This window comes from Canis lupus, chromosome 3 (assembly GCF_003254725.2).
Source record: "Canis lupus dingo isolate Sandy chromosome 3, ASM325472v2, whole genome shotgun sequence".
NCBI classification, from domain to species: domain Eukaryota; kingdom Metazoa; phylum Chordata; class Mammalia; order Carnivora; family Canidae; genus Canis; species Canis lupus.
In genome coordinates, this window is record NC_064245.1 from 42,652,916 (window position 1) to 42,677,496 (window position 24,581).

At 37.4% G+C, this 24,581-nt stretch overlaps 1 long non-coding RNA gene across 23 annotated transcripts in view; it reads left to right on the forward strand.

The window, feature by feature from the left end:
* The window catches only part of LOC125754858 (uncharacterized), a 58,387-nt gene that overhangs the window by 11,683 nt on the left and 22,123 nt on the right, over positions 1-24,581 (forward strand). For 3 of the 23 annotated variants that reach the window (XR_007409818.1, XR_007409821.1, XR_007409822.1), the window contains exons 4-6: positions 2,277-2,765; positions 6,752-6,807; positions 18,105-18,189. This is a non-coding gene — a long non-coding RNA (uncharacterized LOC125754858). The other 20 variants (XR_007409826.1, XR_007409824.1, XR_007409817.1 and 17 more) reach the window with 18 other exon arrangements.

Genomic DNA, 24,581 nt, shown 5'->3' on the forward strand with positions numbered 1-24,581 from the left:
CAAGTGGTGAAAGGCTCTGTGAGTGAGGTCAGAGGCAATGTCCCCACCCTGTTTGTGAAAGACCTTTGTCATTGATGGAGGAGGGATGACAGAGGTGAAGATTCACAGTTTCTTGGCAGGTGTTTCTTAACCTTGGATTTTATATGTGTGTGTGTGTGTGTGTGTGTGTGTGTGTACATATGTTCCAGGTTTTGTGCTTAGGACAGAAACAGGATTGTATCCGAGAGAAAGGATATGAATAGAAGACATTCATCTCATACTGCCCAGGTTTGGGCACACCTGCTTCCTGTACACCGAAGCAGCTGAGAGGGACAGGGGAGAGCAGAGTAGTGATCACTGCTTACCCCAGACTCAGTTCCGGACAAAAGCCCCCTAGATCAGTGATTCTAAACTCAGGATGCACTTTAGAATCACCTAGAGAGCTTTAAAGAAATACAAATACTTGTGGGAAGGGGGCATCTGGATGGCTCAGTTGATGAGGTGTCTGGCTCTTGGTTTTGGCTCAGGTCATGATCTCAGGGTCCTGGAATTGAGCCCCAGGTTGAGCCCTGTATTTGGCTCCTGCTGGACTTAGAGTCTGCTTGTCCCTCTCCCTCTGCTCCTCCCTCCGAGTACTCTCTGTCTCTCTCTCTGGAATAAATAAAATCTTAAAAAAAAACGTGGGTGCTTGGACTCCACTCAGATCAATTGAATCACAGCCTTTGACCTGGTCACTAGTGTTTATTATGAGCTCCCTGGTTATTTCCAGCTTAAATAGCACATCTGGTGTAAGACCATTCATTCTTTCAAAGATGCGTTAGTTCTCATTGATCCCCACCAATGGGAAGCAACCCGGTTATCATCTTATTTATTTAGTCAATGGTTTGGTGAAGGTCTTAAGTTATAGATCCAAGGAAAAAATAAAAATGTATGGAAGGTGCCAGGTGTGGGTTCTTAATTTGAGGTCCACAAGATATAGGAGTTCCATAACCCCCTTAAACTGTATGCCAAGCTTTGAGCATATGTATGTCTCTATATTTGACAGGTGGGGAGATAGGGAGAAAGGGTTCATTCCCTTTAGAGGATTCTCAAAGGAAGCCACAGACAGCAAATATTTTAACTGCTGACAAAGCACCTTCATGAAATTCATGCCTACACAAAGGCATACACACACAGGTTTTTTTTTTTTTTAAAGATTTTATTTATTTATTCATGAGAGAGACACACACAGAGAGAGGCAGAGACATAGGCAGAAGGAGAAGGAGGCTCCATGTAGGGAGCCTGATGTGGGACTCGATCCAGTGTCTCTAGGATCAGGCCCTGGGCTGGAGGCAGTGCTAAACCGCTGAGCCACCCAGGCTGCCCCACACACAGTTTTGAAGAAAGAAAGCCTACAAGTGGGAGGGTCCCCCACACTTTTACTTTTCTCCTATTCCCACTCTCTAACTTCCCTGGTCACCAGTTCCTGGTGCCTGCGACAGCTCCCACTGAACAATTCCGACCCAGAGAAAATCACCTTTCCTTGGTATACCTTAGCATGGCTGAGTGAGTGCAATCTTCTCAAACCTACAAATGATGAAGTAGAACAAGTAATCAAGATGATCAAACAATGAAGGAAATCATAGCAGGTCACATGGAGAGTCTCTGTCTCTGTCTCTCTCTCTTAAAAATTTCAGATGGAGAGTCTTAATTCTTACTGTGCTCATGCTCCAAATTTCTGTTCCACTCCCCATATATCTTAACTGGCTTCCCCCCAAACCTCCATCTCCACTTGGCCCAGGACCCTCTTACTTTTGGCTACATGGGAACATTCTTATGAGCCAAAAGTCCCTGGCAGATCAGTAAGAAGCTTATCATTTCTGAAATGTGGGATATGCTTCATGCCTTCCGCACCTTTCAACTTCAGTCTGTTTTCAAAGCAAAAATGGAGTGAGTTCAAAAATAGGTTTGAACTCACATGCTAAATTCTACCAGTTGATAAGGGAATCCTAGCAGAACTTCTTGAATGGAAATGTGCATTTGAATCCCAAGGCTATCTTGCTCAAGTGCAGATTCTGATACCCCCTGAGAACCACTGTACATGGCAAGATCCAAAAGGATTCTGTTGAGGATGACTCTGAGGTTGGGACCCTTTGGCTCTGTCTGCTGCAGAGCTGGAGATTTGACAGAGCCCGTGACTCCTCCTGTTTCAGATGATCAGCCTGCTCCCTGCTAGAGCACTCTGCAGTTGCTGCAATGTGCCATCCCAGTGGGCTCTGTGATTTCCCTAACATTGCTGATCTCATTCTTTCCTTTAGTCCAGGAAGATGACCTTATCCCTACAATCAAGAACAGCTCACATTCCAGTGCTGCCTTCAGTCTGCTGGAGAGCCGATCTTGGCAGCTCCTTGCAAGCTCACTGCCTTCTGCTGATTGGATGGGTTTGAAGAGGAATTGCTGCTCCAGTTCATGCAGGATGACCAGAGACCTGGTGCTCCATGAGCATCAGTCTGTGGCCCTTCCCAGCTGTCTTGTTTCTTGCTCCCACCCAGGCACCTGCTTTTGTTCTCTGCTGAGTCTGAAGCCCAGTCCTGAAACCTAGATGTATTCTCACCTTCCATCTCTCGAGGTCTGCCTCTGATTCTGCTGATCTAACCCCGATGGAGTATGAAGGTGAGATGCTGACTGCAGGTGATGATGAACTTAGACACTGAGACACAACATTTTGCCCTATTTTCCCAGATTCCTGCCCCTGGGACTGATGCCAATCCCTCCTGCACCAGCATTAGCTCTGCTGCTTCGATTTGGTGAGTCAGACGTCCCTGGGTCTTGCTATTCCAGCCCTGGAAGCTGCTAGCATGTTCATTTATTGCTATTATTAGTAGTACTAGTAATAATAAAAAAGCAGGAATGATTAGCATTTATTCAGTGCCCCGTGTTGTAAGCTCTGGACTAAGCATACCACATTTGTTGTTACATTTAATTCTCAAAAGAACCCTATGAGATAGTTTCTATTTTTGTCACAATCACTCCAAAGGGGAAGCCGAGGCCCAGAAGGATTAAGTAACTTGCCCAAGGTCACTCAGATAGTAAGAGTGGAGTGAAATTGAAACTCACAGTTTTCAGACTAAAAGGCGGTACTTCTAACCACTCTGACATACTGTCTCTGCTGCAAGTGCCAAGCCAGTCCCTGATTGACAACTGCTAGAACTTCAACCTAAAAACAAAACAAAACAGAACAAAACAAAACAAAACAAAAAAAAAAAAAAAAAAAAGGAAAAAAAGACCCAAAACTCAAAACGCTAATGAGTTTCTTTTAGAAGCTGCCTAATGTCATCGGATCCTGCAGCATTTGCTTCTGCGTCTGATTCTGCAGCATTTGTCTCTGGGCTCTGTGTAAGCAAAGTTCTCAAAAGTTTGTGGGCACACTTTCTGCATATAGATGACTATTCACAGTTTAAATACCCGAGGAGGGAGTTGATACCTTCTGTCATCCCCGATTGGTGTAGGGAATTAGTAAGGAAACATGACCAGCCGTCAGTGGAAATCATTAAGTATTTCATGCCCAGAGTGATTGTAAAACTATAGTACAATAGATGAGCTAATAGAACCGGGGCCTGCAGCTGCCATATGTCAACGGGAGGCAGGAGCCATGAGACAGTTGCCTTCCTAGCCTGAATATGAATATTTGGTCCAATTGCCAAGCACTTTGGCCTCTCCTGGCACGTGAGAGGCCTGGCATAAAGCAGCACTGCCACATGGAAATGCTGCTAAACAATTCAGCCCTTACGGAAAAATCACATTCCAGAGTGGTTTCTACAGTGTTTATTGCTGCTGCTTTGCATTTGTATTACATTTGTCCTTAAGGATGTTTAAGGACTTTTTCAAAGGGTTTTCTGCATGCTAGTCATCATCTGAGGGATCTCACGGTACTGTTTATGGCATCTTCTGGTTCCTGCTTTGGCAAGGGACACTTACTTCCTAAGCAGACCATGCAGGCCTGTGCTGAGTGCTGCCAAGAACCCTCTGGCTGCGTTCTCCGGGGGTCAGCAATAGAAACAAACTCTGGCTGATTATAGTAGGAAAGGAGGGTGCTTATTGGAAAGTACTATGGTAGTTTCCAAAAGGAAAATCTGAGGAAGGAGACACAGGGCAAGAGAGGACGTAGACAAACTCAAGAAATCTCGACATCAGGAACTAAAGCGCTGCCATTTCACATTGCTCATTGTTGGGATGAAACCATTTCTTCTTCCTCTTGAGTCAGTCAGTCAAGATTCCTGGGGCGGGGAGCAGTTGACCTTCCTTCTTTCAGTCAAGGGACCATTTTGTTGTGGTAGCTGTTTGCCAAAGTGGCCTTGGTTAACCCACTCCTCTTAATTATCTCCCTCTTGTTATCCATGCCCCCTCCTTCTTAAGTAGGCTCTGTGCCCAATATGGGACTTGAACTCATGATTGCAAGATCAAGAGCCCATGCTCTACAGACTGAACCAGCCAAATGTTTCCCTACCCCTTTGACTAATGTGACTTTGCAGGATGTTCCATCCAGGGGCAGGTGTTTATGTCTCCACCTTTGAACCTGAGCTGGCCCAGTAGACCTGCTTTAGGCAAGAGTAGGTGGCAGGCCATTTCTGAAGCTAGGCTCAATGGTCTCAGGAGCTTCTGCTCCCTTTCTTGGAAGCCTGGCTAGCATGATGGAGGATGAGAAGTATGGAGTGGAAGCGAGTTGTCCTAGCTGAGGTCATCTTAGCCAGTGTATTTACTATCTACTACCATGAATCAGATTATTTCCCAAACTAGCGGCTTAAAACAACAATGGCTGTTGATTCTGAAGTCAGGAATCCAGTTGCACCTTAGATGGGAGGTCCTGGCTTAAGGTTTCAGATAAGGTGTAAGCTAAGCCAGTAATCTTCTGAGGCTGGAAGATTCACTTCCAAGGTGACTCCCTCCTCATGGCTGGTAACTTGGTATTGCTTATTGGCTGGAGGCGTCAGTTACCCCCCAGCAGGGCCTCTCTCCAGAGGCAACAAAATGGATCCCCCCTGCCCCTCCCCACCTCAGAGCAAGCAATCGAGGAGGGCAAGCTGGAAGTGGCAGTGCCTTTGAGGACCTAGCCTCAGAAGTCTTCTACCTTTGCTGCCCTGCCACATTCTGCTTGTTAGCAATGAGTCAATATGTTTGGCCCATATTCAAGGGAAGGAGAATTAGATTTCACCTTTTGAAAGGGAGAACATGAAAGAATGTTTGGACACATCCTAAGACCACCACAAAGAGCGAGCCTCCAGTGACCCCTCCAACTGACTATAGATGCATAGGTAAGCCTCCAGCATCAGCCTGGCCAGCCCATATCCACAGAACTTCCCACCCAACTTGCAGAACCATCAACCAAATCAGTGCACATTTTAAATCTCTAGGTTTGGGCATGGTTTGTTATTTAGCAGTAGTTAATTTTTTTTTTTTTTTAGATTTTATTTATTCATGAGAGACACACAGACAGAGAGGCAGAGACATAGGCAGAGGAGAAGCAGCAGGCTCCCTGCAGGGAGCCCAATGTGGGACTCGATCCCAGGATTCCGGGATCACAACCTGAGCCAAAGGCAGACACTCAACCTCAGAGTCACCCAGGAGTCCCAGCAGTAGTTAATTAATATCCTTACCGTGACCATATGCAGTGAGGGAAGGCTAATTTTTCCAAAGGAGGGTCAGGATGTTGCCAGACACAGAAGTCTGCTGAAATATTTGTCTTTACAGAAACTTGATGGTTCTTTTTTTTTTTTTTTAAGTTTTTAAAAATTTATTTGAGAGAGAGAGAAACAGAGCATGCACACACAAAGGAGGCAGAGAAGGGTAGAGGGAAAGGGAGAGAATCCCAAGCAGACTCTAGACTGAATGTGGAGCACTTAACCAGCTGAGCGACCCAGGGTCCCCAAACCTTGGTAGTTCTATAAAGCATGGCAAGGTAGATGTTATACAGTGAAACAATCATAGTAGTAGAAGCATTTCAAGATCCAGAGTTATCCCAGATTCTAAGCTTCCAGAACATAAATGTGATGTCTACCTTGAGTAGCCCTGCAAAGTAGAGCAGTGTAGATGCTCAGTGACTCGCTCTTGATACAGGAAGAGGATGACCCTGGAGGTCCTTCCAAAGAGTTAACCATCTGAGCATGCATTTAAAAGCACAGTAGGAGTTTCTGAATTACTCAATAGTAATTACTGAATTCTTCAGAGGGCTTTGAATATGCAACACATTGAAGGTATGGAATAATGGCATAATTTAGAAACTAGTAGTGTGGAATTCCTATCACCCGAGGAAGCACTGGTGGAGAACAAGTATAAAGAGGTAGGAAAGGGACAGAACGTCACAAGCTTTCCCCATAGTTGGTCATTCATCTTCGTGTTCCCAGGACAGTGCGAGTTGATGCTTGCTGCCTGGGTGTAATTATTGAAGGGCTCCCTTTCACTGTCAAAAAAAGTCCTGGTTTGAGCAATAAGTTTTATGGTCAGCGTGATCCTGTGCTGTGATGAGAAGAACCAGTGTCCACCGGTCAATCAGTGACTGGGCTTTTTGCTCCACAATGAAACCATTAAGAGACACCACTTTTTTTGAGTTGAGAATACATTTGCAAAAATATAAGAATCAAGGAAATTATTTCTAGTGAGTAATTGCCAAGGCAAGACTTTTGAGAACACCTTCTTAATCCTGTTTTCCATAAGATTATATTTTAGTGTTTTACATGGCTCCCTGTTAGGAATATGAACTTCATTTTAAATATGAACTGACAATTTTCTTTTACAGTATGCACAAATTAAAGATTTTTATGACACCACCATTGTTTGGAAAAGTTGTGTAAGGTAAGTACATTTTTTTCCTGATCAGAGAAGATAGTCACAAAAGAAACCTCATTGTTTTTTCTTTTTCTATGTACTATTTAATTCTGAAAGTGATACAGAGATTTATAATAAAAATTATTATTCAATCCTCTCCCAATTTTCAATCAATCCCTGAGTGAGCTAATGGATTTTCTTACCTACAAAGTTATCAAGATATTGTCTTATATTCTATATTTTTATTTATAATATTGTTATGTTTGGGCTTTTAAACGTGGGTATTATTGGGTATGATATAAGAACTAATTTTGTATTTTTATTAAATGCTTTTAATCACTAATTTGAAATAGCTATCTATATTTCCATAAATATATGCTTAATTTTGGGATTTATCTTGTGTCCCATTAATCTACATACATATTTTTGCATTTATACACCACTATTTCAACTTCTATGACTTTTTATTATGTTTTAATATTTGATAAAACAACATCTCTTATTGTTCTTGTCAAAAAATCCTTATTGGTTTTCATGCATTTTTTTTTTCTTTCAGATGATTTTAGAATCAGGTCATTGGGTTCCTGTTTTAAAAATTCCTGTGGGGCACAGGGGATTTTTAGGGTAGTGAAACTATTCTATGTGATAATGTACTGATGGACATTATACATTATATTATGAATTCATGAACACCAAAACAAAAATAAACTGTACAACATAAAAAGTCAATGTAAACTGTGGACTTCAGTTAATAATGATGTATCAATATTGGTTCATCATTTGTAATAAGTATACCATATCCATGAAAGATGGTAATACTAGGAAATGGAGGGCAGGAGAAAGGAATGTATGGGAACCCTCTACTTTCTACTCGATTTTTCTGTAGTCATAAATTTCTCTAAAAAATGAAGTCCATTAATTCAAAAAAATTCTATTAGAATTTTAGTTGGAGGCTGCAAATTTGTGGAGAATTGCCATCTTTAAAATATAGTCTTGGCATCCTAGAACATTAGTTCAGGTCTTCCTTGATGTCCTTCATTAGCATTTTATTGTTTTCTTCAAGTACATTTTTTTGTGTTTTCATTTTATTTATTCCTAGGTATTTTACAATTTTGTTGTAATAGTGAAAAATATATCTCATTTCTACTATGTATTCCTATGGATGGCTATCTCTGTGATTTAAGAAAGATGATGATTTTTAGTGTAATTGAAAGTAGTTTATGAATATATACCATGTTGTTAATTAACTTCATTAATCACTAATTCTGAATTGTTCCAAAATCAAAACTCTTTCTAAAAATGGTTATTGTGAATTTTCTTTTTATGCCATATCTAGTGTTGCATTAAACACGTATGTAGGTGTGTGTGCTAAAGACAAATATTTTCTACATTGAATGCAAAGAACTTTTAAGTGTGGCTTTCCAGGGACTTTAAAGATTTTTAACTCTGAGAATAGCAGTTTTGTGATGAGCTACAAGAGAATTTACATTATTTATTTGTCAACTGTGGTATTGCTTATGCACTTCCTTTCAGTCCACAGTTACTAAACAGGGTACAATTACAGTTCTGGCATTCATGATTCAACTCAAAATCACATTGCTACATAGACAACGAAGTGATTATATAACAATACTTTTGAATATGTGAGAGGAATTTCAACCCACTTCCTGAATGGTAAATAAATCTCTCACATATGCAGGTATATTAGTCATATATTTAGGTTATGTTTTTTGTCATTAAATCAAAGATTTTCATTTCTCTTCTTTATCTTGGTCAGATGTTTTTATAGTTATTACCTATTTCTAAGTTTCCTATACAATTTTTATACTTATAGTTACTTAAAGTATATTTTAAAATTTAGATTGATACATTATCCCCAAGTTTCAGAGTAAAATTAAAGCAGAGAATAAAGATATAAGGGTAGGTAGAATCCAATCTAATATGATTCCATTTTTATCCCTTTTGCTAGCTTATTGATTTTAAAAAATACATTTTTACTTATGCAGTCTATTTTCAAGTGATAGTGTACCAACTGACTTACAGTTAAGGACACTTAAGCTAATATCTCCCTGTAGTTTTTGTGTTATTGTTGTAATATATTTTACTTTTACATATGTTATAAACATTACAGTACATTGTTACCATTTTTACTTTAAATAATCAATTATTGAGACACTTGACTGGCTTAGTCAGTAGGGGGATGCAACTCTTGATCTCAGGGTCATGAGTTCAGGACCCACATTGGGCATGGAGGCTACTTAAAAAAAAAAGAAAGAAATAAACAAATAACCAACTGTCTTTCTTTTTTTTTTTTTTAAAAGGCTTTATTTATCTATTCATGAGAAACACAGAGAGAGAAAGGCAGAGACACAAGCAGAGGGAGAAGCAGGCTCCCCGCAGGGAGCCTGATGTGGAACCCAATCCCAGGATTCCAGGATCACCTGAGCCAAAGCCAGACGCTCAACCACTGAGCCACCCAGGCGCCCCCCAATTATCTTTTAAACAAAGAAAAACAACTGTTTACCCATGTAGTCATAGTTTATAGTGTTTTCATTCCTTTGTATAGATTCCTTTGTATATAGATCTATATTTCCAAATGGTATTATTTTCTCCTCTCTAGAATGACTTCCTTTAGCATATTTTATAGTGTCTGCTGCTAATGTATTCTTTAGTTACTGCAACCCTGAGAAAGTTCTTATTTTGACTTCTGTTTTTGAAATGTTTTTTCACTGGATTAGAACTCTAAGTTGCCAGTGTTTTCTTTTACGACTTTACAGATGTTGCTTCACTGTCATAATACCTACATTGTTTCCAAGGAGAAATATGTTGTCATCCTGACCTTTGTGCCTCTGTATATCACACGTCATTTCCCTCTGATTAATTTTAATATTTTTCTCTTTATCAGTGTTTGAGAAGTTGACTATGATGTAGGTTTCATTGAGCTTCTTGGATTAATGAGTTTTGAATTTATGTCACGTTTGTAAAATTTTCAACCATTATTCTTTTCAAAAAATTTTAAAGATTTTATTTATGGGGCACCTGGGTGCCCCACTTGGGGTTTGGTCTCATGACCCCAAGATCATGACCTGAGCTGAAACTAAGAGTGAGTTGCTTTAACTGAGCCACTCAGGCGCCCCTCAAATATTTTTTTCTACCCATCCCTATTGCCCTACAATTAAACGTAGGCTGACTGAAATTATCCCATGGCTTCCTGGGGCTTTGTTCATTTTTCAATCTTTCTTTTTTACTTTGTTTTGTTTTGGATAGTTTCTCTTTTTTATGTCTTCATGTTCACTAATCTTTCCCCCACAATCTCTAACCTGCAGTTAATGCCATCTAGTGTATCTTTTAGCTTATACATTGTAGTTCTCACCTTTGGATCTTTGATTTGGATCTTCTTTATGTCTTCTGTGTCTGTGTTACTTTTTGAGCACATGAAATACAGTATAATAAATGTTTTAATGTCTTTGCTAATTTTAATATCCATATTAGTTCTGGGTTAGGTTTAGTTGAGGTTTTTTTTTTTTTCACATTACAGGTTGTACTTACTTTGCTTCTCTTTGCATGCATGGCAAATTTATTAGATATCAGACACTATAAATTTTACATTTTTTGGGTGCTGGATATTTTTGTATTCTAAAAGATCTTGAACTTTGTTCTGGGATGCAATTATTTAGAGGGAATTTGATTGTCACATCTTTATGATTTGTTAGGAGGGACTGAAGCAGTGCTCAGTCTATGGCTAATTATTCCCCATTACAGAGGCAAAGCCTTCTGAGCAGTCTGCCTAATGCCTTTTGAATCAGGAGGTTTTCCAATTTGGCCAGTGGGAACAAGCATCATTTCCAGTCTTCTATGAATCAGAGCTCTGTTACCTCTACTACTTCCAGGTGATTCTTTCCTCAACCTTAGGTAGTTTCTTTGCACACATGCACTGACTAGTACTAAGCTGAATGCTTGAGGGAGGACCTCAGCAGATTCCCACAGTTGTATCTCTGACCTGCTCTCTTCTCTCTATTAAGCCATTCTTTTTTTTTGTGTGTGTGTGTGTGTGTGTGTGTGTGTGTGTGTGAGTACTTAGCTTTCCTTTATTAAGCCCTTCTATAGGCACTAGCCACCTTGGTCTCCCCAGACTCTTAACGTTGTCTCTTCAAATCAGGAAGTCTGCCTGTTTCTTCCTTAGCTCTATTTCTTTGCTCTATGAATCAGAAACACTCTTCAGGCAGTAAGCTGCAGAAATCACAGGGCTTTCATTGCTGGTGAGAGTATCAATTTATGCATACATTTTGTAAAAGAATTTGTCATTCATTTTTAAAATTGAAGGTGTGTATAATCTACAACTTAGGGATACGCTTGAAATACCTAAATGTGTTCAAGTATTCATAGCAGCAATGCTTATAATAGCAAAGTTTTAAAAACAAGCAAAGGCTCATTGGTAGGAAAATGAATGAATTGTGATATATTCATACCATAGAATCCTGGGTAGCAATGAAAATGAGTTCAGGGCAGCTTATATATCTCAATATGGACAAGTCTTATCACAGTGTTAAATGAAAAAAGAAAGTTGCAGTAAAAACACAGCATCATACCATTCGTTATAAGCTCAGAGGCATATAAAATATATTGTCTAGGGATTCATACACTTCGACAAGCTTGAATTCAAACAAGTGTATGAATCCCGATTCATACACTTTGACGAGTTTGTTTGAATTCAAACAAGAAAGTGATGCATACAAATTTTGGAAGACTAGTCACTCCTGAGAGATAATGGAAGAGAGGGAGGGGAACAGGCATAGAGAGGAAGAGGGTATAACATATCAGGTTGGGGCAGGCTTCAAAAATATTGCTAATGTTCTGTTAACTTTTGTGGAAGGTTTATGAGTATTTTACAACTATTTTTATGCCTTATACCTTTATATTATTTACTTGTTAGCATGTATTAAATATTTCATAATAATAATAAGTTAAATAAATTTTGCATTCACACTAGCTATATAGGTAACAGAATTTTAATTGTTTAAGCTAATCTTGTTCAGCCTTCTAAAAGAGCTGTCCTTAAAGCTATAATTTATTCAAATGCATTATAAACTAATTGAATTTTAAGATGGTGTTTGGACGTCTCCAGTTCTTGAATGATTGTGTCTTTTGAAAAGCTACCTTATGAACAACCAATTAAAATATTTAATTGAAAATATTAAACTTACATTGACAGAAAGTATAAACACAATCAACTTCCTTTAAAATGTCTGTTTGGAATAATTAACATGTCTTTTGAAAATGAAAATTACAATCTTTATTGGTTTAAAGATAAATTCCTAGCAGTAAAATTAAAATACAGTTATAATTCAAACTGTGTTGTATTCATTGGTTTTGTTTTTAACTCTAACATTACATTAAAATATATATATGTAGTAATGCCTATGTTGCTAGAACTGCCAAAATGCCAAAAAGTATACTCATATAATAATAACATGTAAAATCAAACAAATTTGATGTGTATGCATTTGTGTGTATTGGATGTAACATCCTCCCAAAGCGAACATCTTTAGGGGTAAAAGCAGTATCATGATGAATCCAAGAAGTCATGGTTTGAGTCTGCAGTTAGGTATGCTCCACCCCGGGGCCTTTGCACATATCATTGTCTTTGGAATGTTCTCTTTCCCCAGGTATCCTTATGGCTACTGTCCTCACTTTATTCAGATCTCTGCTCACCTTGTCAGTGAGATCTCCCTTGTCACACATCTAAAATGTCACCCCTAGTAGTTCATATCTCCTTATCTGCCTTTATTTTTTCCCCATAGCACTTATTGTTGTCTAACATACTGTTTATTTTATGTAATTTTTTTCACTGTTTGTCTCCAAATAAAATTGTCACAAAAGACTCCATTGTTAATCCTTATATATCATCGTGTCACATTAGTAAATTTTGTACATATTTTATTAAGTAAACAAATAAATATATGCTTTTAAAGGTTTAGAGGTGGTATGGACAATTTTCAGAAACCATATGAAAGGTGACTTACCCTGAAAAAATAGTGATAATTTGGCCAATTCCAATAAGTGTAAATTATAGCTAAGACAGTTATCTTTAAAAGGAAGAAGTCTTTAATGATATTGGAAATAAAGTATCTTTACTCTGTACATGACTAGGGCTCTAGTTAGTGTGACTGTATTCACATGGGAAAACTCTTTCCAACTTTACGTACCTGTCTATGCCCTTGCTTCTTATAATGTAAGAAGACTGGGATTCTTCAAATCACATTGCTTTCCTGCCAGCTGCCTCTGTGATAAGTTTTTGTCAAATGGATCCTGGAGAGAGTCTGCAGAGCTGATGGAGGGAGACCTGACTGGGTTCCTGTGGCTTTTGTATCTGGTTCCTTTTCTTGCCCTGGTAGTTCCAGCTAATTAAAGTTTATGTAATTTTTCTTACATGTGCAGAATCAGCTTCATGGCATTTCCAGGTCACCAGCAGGCCAGCACCTCCTCTTGAGATGTCTGGGTCCAGGTGCACAAGACACACACACACACACACACACACACACACACACACACACACAATGCAACTTATACAGTCTTGAGTATTTCCTTCTGTGGTGTTTAAGGAAGCCTAAATCTCTGTAGGATTCTTTTTAATTCCTTGGACCCTCTCTTTCATATACATTCTTCATTCTCTAGGCCCTGTGGCTTTGCTACATGACTCTGTACTACTCTACCTTGCTGACTCAATGTGAAGTTCAGCAGTTCTTTGCCTTCCCCTCAAAGAGGGTAGAGGATGGAAGAGGGGTTTACGTTAGAAGTTTACATTAAAGATTTCTGTTCCCAGAAGTTCCTTTCCATTTGTCTCATCCATGGAGGTTTTTGCTTTATGTTTTTTAAAAAAGCAGTATTGTTCAGGGCATAGAGATGCATGCTTCGTATATGATCTTGGTGGATTATACCTCTTATCTATATTAAAAGCATTTCTTTCAAATTCTTTGTTGGTCCTCAGACTTTTGTCTCCATTCCTATTCTTTGCCCTACCTCTGCCCCTCACTGTCTGATGAGGTGAGGGGCGGGGAGGGGCTGATATGTTGAGGCTGTGGTTCCCAGGCTCCTTTGTTGGCTCATTTTCAGATGGGTTTGGCCAGTGAGAAGCCCTGGAGGGGGATAAAACTGGAGAAACAGAAAAGCTAGGATACTTATCACCCCTTCCTTTCTGACTCCTGTCTCGACTGCACTTCCTTGTGAATCTACCCTCTGCCAGCTAGTGATGCTGGCACCCCCAGGTACTAGAGACATTGCCTCTCTCCTGGTATAACCACACTCTCTCCCTTTACTGATATCTCAGCACCTCCACACCTAAAATAACACCTGTAGGGGTACACAGGTGGCTCAGTGGTTGTGCATCTGTCTTTGGCTCAGGTTGTGATCCTGGGGTCCTGGGATCAAGTCCTGCATTGAGCTCCCCACAGGGAGCCTGCTTCTCCCTCTGCCTATGTCTCTGCCTCTCTCTGTGTCTCTCATGAGTAAATAAATAAAAATCTTCTAAAAAAATAGTTCTCTGCCCCACATTCCTGCTATTGAAGATCTTTAAAAGTGGTTTCTGTTTCCCTGGTTAGACCTGAGTAAAACACCGTTTCATGCTTTCTAATTTGTCTGGTATGGATGTTGCTTTGTTTTTTTCTTTTTGTTCCTATTTACCTGGCATATCTTACCATCCATAGCACATATTCCTGTGTTATGGCTCTTCTTGGTTTAGTGCTTTTGTTTTTGAACAGCATAGAGCTGGATTTTACTTTTTTTTTTTTTTTTTCTTAATCGGAAAGAATTGTTTACTCTTAAAAGGCGAAGTTAACCCTTTAGCATTTATATTGATTACTATCTTTTTTATTTGATTTGATTACTATCTTATTTTATAGCCCTATAATTACTGTATTTATATTGTTCCTTTAGTCCTTTCTTGATTTTTGACTGGTTGATCAAATTTTATTTGTTCTATTTTACCTGTAACAATTTGGAATTTCTAATCTTGTTTTTAGGCATTGAGATAATTTTTTTTTAGATTTTAGTTTTTAGAGTAGTTTTAGGGTCACAGCAAAATCGAGAGAAAAATACAGATATTTTCCATATACCCCTGCCTCCACACATACATAGCTTCCCCATTATCAACATCCCACACCAGGGAGGTGCATTTATCACAATAGATGAACTTACATTGACACATCATAGTCACCAAAACTCCATAGCTCATACTAGGGTTCACTTTTGGTGTTGTATATTCTGAGTTTGGGGAATTGTGTAATGACGTGTATCCACCATCACATTATCATAGAGAATAGTTTCACTGCCCTAAAAATCCTTTGTTTTTCACCTAATCTTCCTTTCCCCTCTGACCACTGGTCTTTTTCCTATTTTCACAGTTTTGCCATTTTCAGAATGTCATATAGTTAAACATACAGTATGTAATATTTTCAGATTGGCTTCTTTTCACCTAGCAATATGCATTTACATTTCTTTCACTTGTTCTTATGGCTTAATAGCTTATTTAATTTTAGTTCTAGAAAATATTTCATTGTCTGGATGTGCCACAGTTTATTTATCCATTCACCTACTGAAGAATATCTTGGTTACTTCCAAATTTGGGCAATTATGAATAAAGCTGCTATAAACATCCATGTGCAGATTTTTGTGTGGACATAGTTTTCAACTCCTTTGGCCAAATACCAAGGAGTATGATTGCTGGATGTTATAGTAAGAACATGTTTAGTTTTGTGAGAAACCATCAAATTGTCTTCCAAAGTGACTGTAGCATTTTGTACTCCTACCAGAAATGAATGAAACTTCCTTTTGCTCCAACATCCTCACCAGCATTTGGTGTTGTCAGTGTTCTAGATCTTGGCCACTCTCAAAGGTGTATAGAAATATTTTATTGTTTTAATTTTCTCTTCCCTAATGACATATGATGTTGGACATTTTTCCATATGCTCATTTTCCATATCTATATATTCATTGGTTCTTTTTTTAAAAAGATTTTATTTATTTAGTCATGAGAGATACAGAGAGAGGAAGAGAGGCAGAGACACAGGCAGAGGGAGAAGCAGGGTCCATGCCTGGAGCCTGACGTGGGACTCGATCCTGGGTCTCCAGGATCAGGCCCTGGGCTGAAGGCTGCACTAAATTGCTGAGCCACCTGGGCTGCCCCATTGGTTCATTTTTTAAGGTATTTGGCCCATTTTAAAATCAGGTTGTTTGTGTTCTTATTGTTGAGTTTTAAGAGTTCTTTGTATTTTTGAAAAATCTTCTATCAGATGTGTGTTTTATAAATATTTTCTCCCAGCATGTGACTTGTCTTCTCATTCTCTGGGGCACTGTCTTTCATAGAGCAGTTTTTAATTTTAATGGAATCCAACTTATTTCTTTCATGGATTGTGCCCTTGGTACTATATCTAAAAAGTCATCACCATACTCATTTGTCTAGATTTTCTCCCATGTTTTGCCTAGGACTTTTATAGTTTTGTGTTTTACATTTAAATCTATGATCTATTTTAAGCTAATTTTGGTGAAGGGTGTAAAGTTAGTGTCTAGATTAGTCTTCTTCTTTTTTTTAAGGTGAATATCCAGTTGCTCCATCACCATTTGTTGAAAAGACTATCGTTTCTCTTTTGTATTGTTTCTACTTCTTTGACAAAGATCATATACTTATGTGAGTATGTTTCTGGACTCTCTATTCTGTTCCATTGATTTATTTGTCTTTTCTTTTGCCAATGCCAAATACTAGATTTATAGTAAGTCTTGAAGTTGGATAATGTTAGTTCTTCAAAATTAAGCTGTCTATTCTGGGTCTTTTGCCTCTCAGTATAAACTTTAGAATCAGTTTTTCAATATCCACAAAGTAATTTGCTGATATTTTGATTGAGATTATGTAGAATCTGTAATTAGAGTTGGGAAGAATTAACATCTTGACAATGTTGAGCCTTCCTATCCATGAACCTGGAATATCTTTCCATTCATTTGGGTATTCCTTGATTTTGTTCATCAGAGTTTTGTAATTTTTCTAATATAGCTCTTGTACATATTTTGTTAGATTTATACCTAAGTATTTCATTTTGGGGAGGTGTTATTAAAATGGTATTGTAATTTTAATTTTAAATTCCTTTTTATTCATTGTGGGTATATAGGAAAGTGGTGGATATTATATATTAACATATCCTACAACTTTGATATAATACCTTATAGTTTCTAGAATTTAAGATCAATTTTAAAAAGTATAACATGCATATAGAAAATTGCTTAGATCAAAAGTGTGCAGCATGATTTTTCAAAAAAGGTAGCACACTGTGTATCAGCATCATAGAATATTCCTTATTCTTTTTTCAGCCATATTTCCTTTCCAAAAGGTACTCCTAAATTTTTATATTCTTGAGCCTATGTTTTACTGTCACATTAATATCTATAATCTCTGATGAGAATAAAACCTTTACATTTCTAAAAATTTCAATTTGTCTTCCTCTGCTTCCTAAGACCCAGGTTTGATAATATTTGTAATTCTAAAAATCATTATTTTAGCTCCAGATTTTTAAAAAATGCTTTAAAATTTTTTTATTTTTAAAATCTAATTTTCTATTTTAGAAACTTAAAATTTTTATTTATTTGTCTTCTTTATAAAAGTATCTGTTCTGAGCAGTTGCATTAAACTCTAGAAATGCATTGTCACCCTTGTTTTGATATAGTCCTAGGGTTTACTAGTTGCCTTTACCTCTAGTATTTTTTATATCCAAGGTTTTTCTCTTTTTTTGGATATGTACATATAATTTTTAATTGGCTAGAATATATAATGGAGTAATATCCTTTTCCAGAAAAGAAAAATCTGGGAATATATTTTCTGAATCCTTATACAACAGAAGAAATATTTAGTTGGTCTTTATGTGCAAATGATAATATGGCTGGCTAAAAGATTTAAGGTTCACAACATTTTCTTCAGAACACTGTAGATATTTCTTCATTGTGTTTTTAGTCTTTAGCATCTTACAATAAATTAAGCATGTTTGTTTCCCTATCTTTTTAAATAAAATTATTTTATCTTTCTAAAGGTTCTGAGTAGTATTTTTTAGAATTAACTTTTAAATTCAGAATTAATAGCAGGATATATCTAGTAATATGCGACTCCATTCAGTACTTCCTTTTGGCATTTAGGTGGCACTTTAGTTATAAAAACTCAAGTTGTTTTCGAAGAATTCATATTTCATTTGTCTTTTGCTTTACATTGCCAAATTGGACTTTTATTTTTTCATTTCATAGTATTTTTTATTTTATTTATTTATTTGTATTATTATTATTTTTTACAGAGTGTGCAGGTGCAAGCAGGGGGAGATGCAGAAGGAGAAGGAGAGAAAATCCCAGGAAGAGTCCATGCTGAGCATAAAGCCCAATGTAAGTTTTGATCCCATGACTCTGAGATCATGACCTCAGCTTAAATCAGGAGTTGGATGGATAAGCAACTGAGCCACCCATGTGCCCCTCAAATTGGGCTTTTAAATTACTATTTGGAGGTTAACTGTACATTTTATTATTCTGTGCCTCACTATTATTCTATGCCCTACTTTATATTGTGCTAATTGTATTTTTGTCTATGAATTTTTTTTTTTACTTTGTTTATTATACGTCTTTACCAGCCTGCTCTTATATGAATGCCAGATTGCCTTCAGTCTCAGATGGAATATTCAGACTTTTGGCCATTTTCTTCTCTTCCCTTAAAGTCAATGCTGTTTCTTTTGGGGACCATTTGTTTTGCTTTTATGCAGTGACTTCTCACCTGGATCCTGGCCAATAATTTGATAATTATTGGTAATTTTTTAAGCCAGATTTAATGAAATCCTCTTTGCTCCATTTTAACCACACCCAGCTAGCTGGGACAAATCAGCCTAGTATATATGATTAAAATGATGAGGCAGCAAGGCCTATCTGATGATCATGCTTTGACATTTTGGAAATACATTAAGACTGACCTATTATTACTAATACCTATCATGTGGCAACAGGATCTTTACTAGGTGCTTTAGTATCACTCAGCACTACATACAAAAGATATCCAATTTGCAGTCTTGGTCTTACCCATTACTGAGCCTAGGAAATCAAAGCTGACTGGGTCAGGAATCTGAAGCAGACCAGTCATCTGGTATATCCAAGAATTATTCTCCTGCCTCAAATGTTGAGTTCTTAATTCAGCTGTGCTGTATTTTATTCTGCTTGAATGGGGCTTTCAACCTGGGACTGACCATGACTGACCCAAGGTGACTTTCTTGAGAGGCTTCAAAGCTATCGCAGTAATTCCAGCAGCTGCCTGGGGTCATGTCCTAATCCAGAGTGCTTGAGCAGAAAACTCCTTCTATTAGCATTGATTCTCTGTCCAGAAGCTTCAGACACTCTGACCTGGTGGTTTGGGCTGGTTCATTGGACATTGAATAGAACTTTTACACACAGTAGTTTGCTTACTAACTACTTTACTGAGGGGTCAAATTCTACTTCTACATCACAGACTCAACCTTTGCCCCACAAAATCCTAGGTACTTTGGTGGCCCATGGCTAAGGTAGAAGCAAGTCTCTCGATTAAGGCAATTTTATGGCAGTATTCAGGGGGTGTTAGTGTTGTCAAAGATTATCTCTCTTTTCTTAAATCTACAATAAGAATGGGCTACCTTCTAAAGAAAATAAAAGGGTAAGGTTATTTTGAACTATTATCATCAAGGATTAAATCTCTACCTAGAATGGAATGAAAAGACACTTAAAAGATGATGTAGCAGTTGAAGGAAGCAGTTTTGCAGATTGAGAATCAGTAACTTGGGATGCCTGCCTGCCTGTCACTTCTCTCCAGAGACTCCCAGGCCTGTCTTTCTAAAGCAAATTATTAGAACTGGATAAATTGAAGCCCTTCATCATTAGTTGAGGGTAGAAATTTAATGTGCTATAAACAGTTTTAGTGACTATGGGGTTTGCTACCTATGTTTCAGTGGTAGAAATGTTTAAATATTTAAATTCTTGACTTTGATAAATCCATTAATAATGTATAGTCTATTGACATTTCTGAAGGTCTGTTCCACCCCAAATCATAGTATCTGCTGAATAATTAATACTTAAAGCTTTTTATTCTTCTCCTGCTCCCCTGCTAGTGTCACTCTATTTTGGACTATGGTTGGTTGCAGTAGGAAGAATATGAATTTGGTCAACTTTCACATTTGAATCTCAAGGCTAGAGTGATGAATTTGGTCAAGTCGCTTCAGAATTCCAAGCTTCTGGAACTGACAGTGAGGATAATAGTATGAAGGAATAATGAAGGAAGTAATACCTCTAATAATGAAGGAAGTAATACCTACTTCACAGGGTCAGGATTAAGAGTAGGGTCTGGAATTACATTGCTTGAGTTTGGATCCCTACCGAATGCCTAGCTGTGTCACTTGTTAATGGCACTAATCTCTCCCCAGCTCATGTATAAATTTCCTCATGTATAAATTGAAAACAATAATGATATCTTCTTCATAGGGTTATGATGAAACATAGGTGCATTAGGCTTTATTTTTGAGTTTAACACATTATAAATATCCTGTAAATTTTAATATTTTAGGATTCTTATAATTATAGAACTAAAACAGTTATTGGCTTTTCTTGTCTTTCTCACTCTCATACTTCATTTTGTTCTTTATTTGTTCTGTGCAGACTGGGCATAATCACATCCAAATTATCTATTGTTTTTCTGTCCACCCCACATGTTGTTGGGGAATCCAGAAATAACCGAAACCGCTGCCAAGCAGGCAGGCAAGGGGCATCTGAGAATCTGGAACAGGGCAGTTTACTGGCTGTATTGTGATTGGAAAATTTGCCAAAGAAATAGCATTTATTGCATTTTTATCCGATTTTTATTTCATGTCCTTCGAAAATATTTTATTCTTTTTTTAAAGGTGTGGTGTATTTTTCTATATGCTGTATAGTTTATTTATCTTATTGTTATTGTGAGTAGTTGTTCTCTTTGGAATATAGCTCTCAAGTAGATTATCCTGGCATAGAAAGATGCTACTGATTTTCTATACATTGATTTTCAGCCCAGAAACTGTTATTTTTTTTATTCTACTAGTTTATGGGTTGTTTGATCTACTGCATATTTATTATTTTGTAGACCAAGGGTGTGCAGACTTTTTTTGGAGAAGACAGATGGCAAATATTCTTGTCTTCGAGGGTCATGCAATCACTAATAACTCTGCGATTGTAGATCAAAAGCAGTCATAGGCAATATGTAGACCAATGGGCGTGGCTGGATTTGGATTATAATAGGCTTGATTTAGCCCAGGGGCTGATACACATAATCATTTTATTTATAAATAAAACATTTTGTTATTATAGATATATCTTAATCCTTTGCTTCTTTTTTGTATATTTTATGGACTAAGATTTCTAGTGTGGAATTCTAGTATGGTATTTTCATCACTATTTTTCTAGTGATGTCAATAAGTGGTAACTCTTTTTTTTTTTTAAGATTTTATTTATTTATCCAGGAGAGAGACAGAGAGAGAGGCAGAGACACAGGCAGAGGGAGAAGCAGGCTCTCCATGGAGATCTGGATGTGGACTCGATCCTGGAACTCCAGGATCATGACCTGAGCCGAAGGCAGACACTCAACCATTGAGCCACTCAGGCATACCAATTGGGAACTCTTGACTATTTCCTGACTTTATGGGGATTCATTAGAAAGTTCGATACTAAAAATGACATCATCTTTGGATTAAGAAAGTTTCTCACTTTGCCAAAATCTTGATACTAAATAAATGTTTATATTTACAACTTTCCTGCATCTGTTGAGATAATCATATCATTTTGTTCTTTAGGTTGATTGACTTTATATTTTGAAATATCTTTGCCTTAGTAATATAAATCCAACTCATTAATGATGTGTTAGTTTTATATAGTATTGATTTGACTCGACACTATTTTGTTATAGTTGCATTTATGCTTGTAAGTGATTTGGGCGTTTAGTTGTCTTTTGCACTGGCCTTGACTGGTTTGAGAATAGGGTTATAATAACATTAAAAAGAAAAAGTTGAAGAACTTTATCTATTTCTTTATTCTGAAAAAAGTTTGTAATAAATAGAGAGTTTGGGCTCTGTGTAGTAAAGATTATCTTGTGAAATTGGTTGAGGAGAGAGAGGTTTTAGACTGCTGATTCAGATTTACTTAATGGCTGCTGGCTTTTTCAGAATGTATTTGTTTTTTGAGCCATTTGGTGATTAAAATATTTTGGGGAAATTTGGCATTTCATCATTATTCTTATTTATTTATTTATTTATTTATTTATTTATTTATTTATTTGACAGAGAGAGAGCACAAGCAGGAGCAGCAGGCAGAGGAAGAGGGAGAAGCAGGCTCCCCACTGAGTTGAGAGCCCAAGTAGGACTTGATCCCAGGACCGTGGGACCATGACCTGAGCCAAAGGCAGAGGATCAAGTGACTGAGCCACCCAAGCACCCCTCATCATTATTTTCAAATGGATTGATACAAAATTATTTATAGTATTAACATAATAACTTGTCTATAGCCATGGGTACACCCAGCTGGCTCACTCGGTAGAACGTGCAACTCTTGATCTCAAGGGTTGTGAGTTCAAGCCCCACATCTGGAGTAGAGATTGCATAAAAAAATTAAAATTAAAAAAAATTATCTCTAGGTGTTTGCTTTCCATTTCTGGTTATGCTAATTTGTGGCTTCTCATTTCTCTTGATCAGTCTTGCTAGAGATTTATAAATAATACTCACTTTTTCAAGGAACTAGTACTTGATTTTGTTGTTGTTGTTCTTCTTTTTTTAAAAGAAAGCAGTTTTACTCTTTGTCTAGACCCTTTCCACTACCTTATTTGGACTTGTTTTTCCTCCTCCTTTAATATCTGCTTTTGTTGGATATTTCGTTCACTTATTTTCAATCTTTTAAAATACTTATTTTTTTTTAAAGATTTTATCTATTTATTCATGAGAGACACACAGAGAGAGGCAGAGACCTAGACAGAGGGAGAAGCGGGCTGCCTTCAGGCAGCCTGATGTGGGACTCCATCCTGGGACTCTAGGATCATGCCCTGAGCCTAAGGCAGCTGTTCAACTGCTGAGCCACCCAGGCATTCCTTTCATTACGTTTATTAAGGGGCACCAGGGTGGCGCTGACTCTTGATTTCAGCTCAGGTCATAATCCCAGGGTCATTAGATCTAGCCCTGTGTCCGGCTCTGTGCTGGGTGCAGAACCTGCTTAAAGATTCTCTCTCTCCTTCTGCCTTTGCACCTGCCCCATCTCCCCTACTAAAAAATAAAATAAAATAAAATATTTCCTAAGGCTGCAGCATTTCCTCAAAGCATTCATTTAGCTGTATCCTACGAGTTTGATATTTGCTATCATTTAGTTATAAATATTTAATGAGCCTTGTAATTTAGGAATGGGTTTTTTAGTCCCCATTATGTGGTGGTATTTTAGGACTTTTGCAATAAGTTTTAATATTATTGCATCGTGATTAATATCTTCATTGTATCAATTTGGAACCATGTTGAGACTTTCTATGTAATTCTGTGTAAGTTAAAAGCATCTGTCCTATGTTTCGTGTATTCTTTGGGGGTGCTAGGTTGGTGTGGGGTCAAGGATCTGGGAATTCAGGTGCTGGCAGGTTGAAAGATGCTGTGGGTGTGGGTGCATCAAGGAAGCAAGCCTGTGTATGTTTGTCAGTAGTCTTTAGCTTTCTCATTTGTCAACCTATCAAACTTTATGATGCAGATTTCTGTAGTACACCGTATTGCATTTTTACATTCTATACCTTGGCATCAGGTATGTATTTTACTTAAGGACAATTTACAAATCAAAACAGAAACTTGCAATAAACTCCCTTTACAGTTTGTGGTTATAAGAAGCCTCAAATTCCCTAAGGCTTGATTGATAAAACATGGCATTTTTCCTATTCCTACAATAATGTTTAGCAAACTTTATGACAGAGGGAAACAGCTGGTAAAGTGGGTTCATAGAAAGGTGAAGGTAATATAGCCATAAAAAAACAAGAGGATAATGATTTTAAAAAGGATATTAGTTGTAACAACACCATTAACCTTTTGCTTCAAATTATTGAATGTGTGGTCTTTTTTAGAGGTCTAATCAAGGGTTTTCAGTGACTGCAGTGTGGGAAAAAAGAAGAAACAATATAGAATTTGCTGTAATTTTTTCCCTTCAAATTATTCTTTTCCCTAATCCATTAAGAAATAAAGATGATCGCTGGGCTTGGACTTATATTGAGAATTGATAATTTGCTTCATAGTGGAGAAAATATTAAAGGATATATAGATAGATATAGATAGAGAAGACTTATAGGATATTTTATATGTGTGTGTATGCATATTATCTACATAGACCAGAATTCAAATACCTGGTGGCAAGAACAGACACCATTGCTGAGAGGGGAAGGCATTTTTATGAAGTTTAAGCATAGAACAATATTTCCTATCCTAGGTTTATAAATCCATTTGGGATTTCGAATGCCATTTGGGTGATAGTTTAATTTAGTTTAAATTAGAATCAGTCTCCTTTTAGACTTTGTTAGACTTTGTGATTTTACAGCTGACGAAGGTTGCATGCTTGCTGCAAAGGTGAAATTAATTGCAGAGTGAACAGATCAATGAAAGCTAGATAATGTAAACATTAGTGGAGCTAATTTAGATGGAAAACTATAACAGAATTTTTGTTGAGGGAAGGGAGAATTATTGAGACTAGGGGCTCTTAAGTTGGTGTCGAGGGTCTTGGACTAGAGAGGTTTT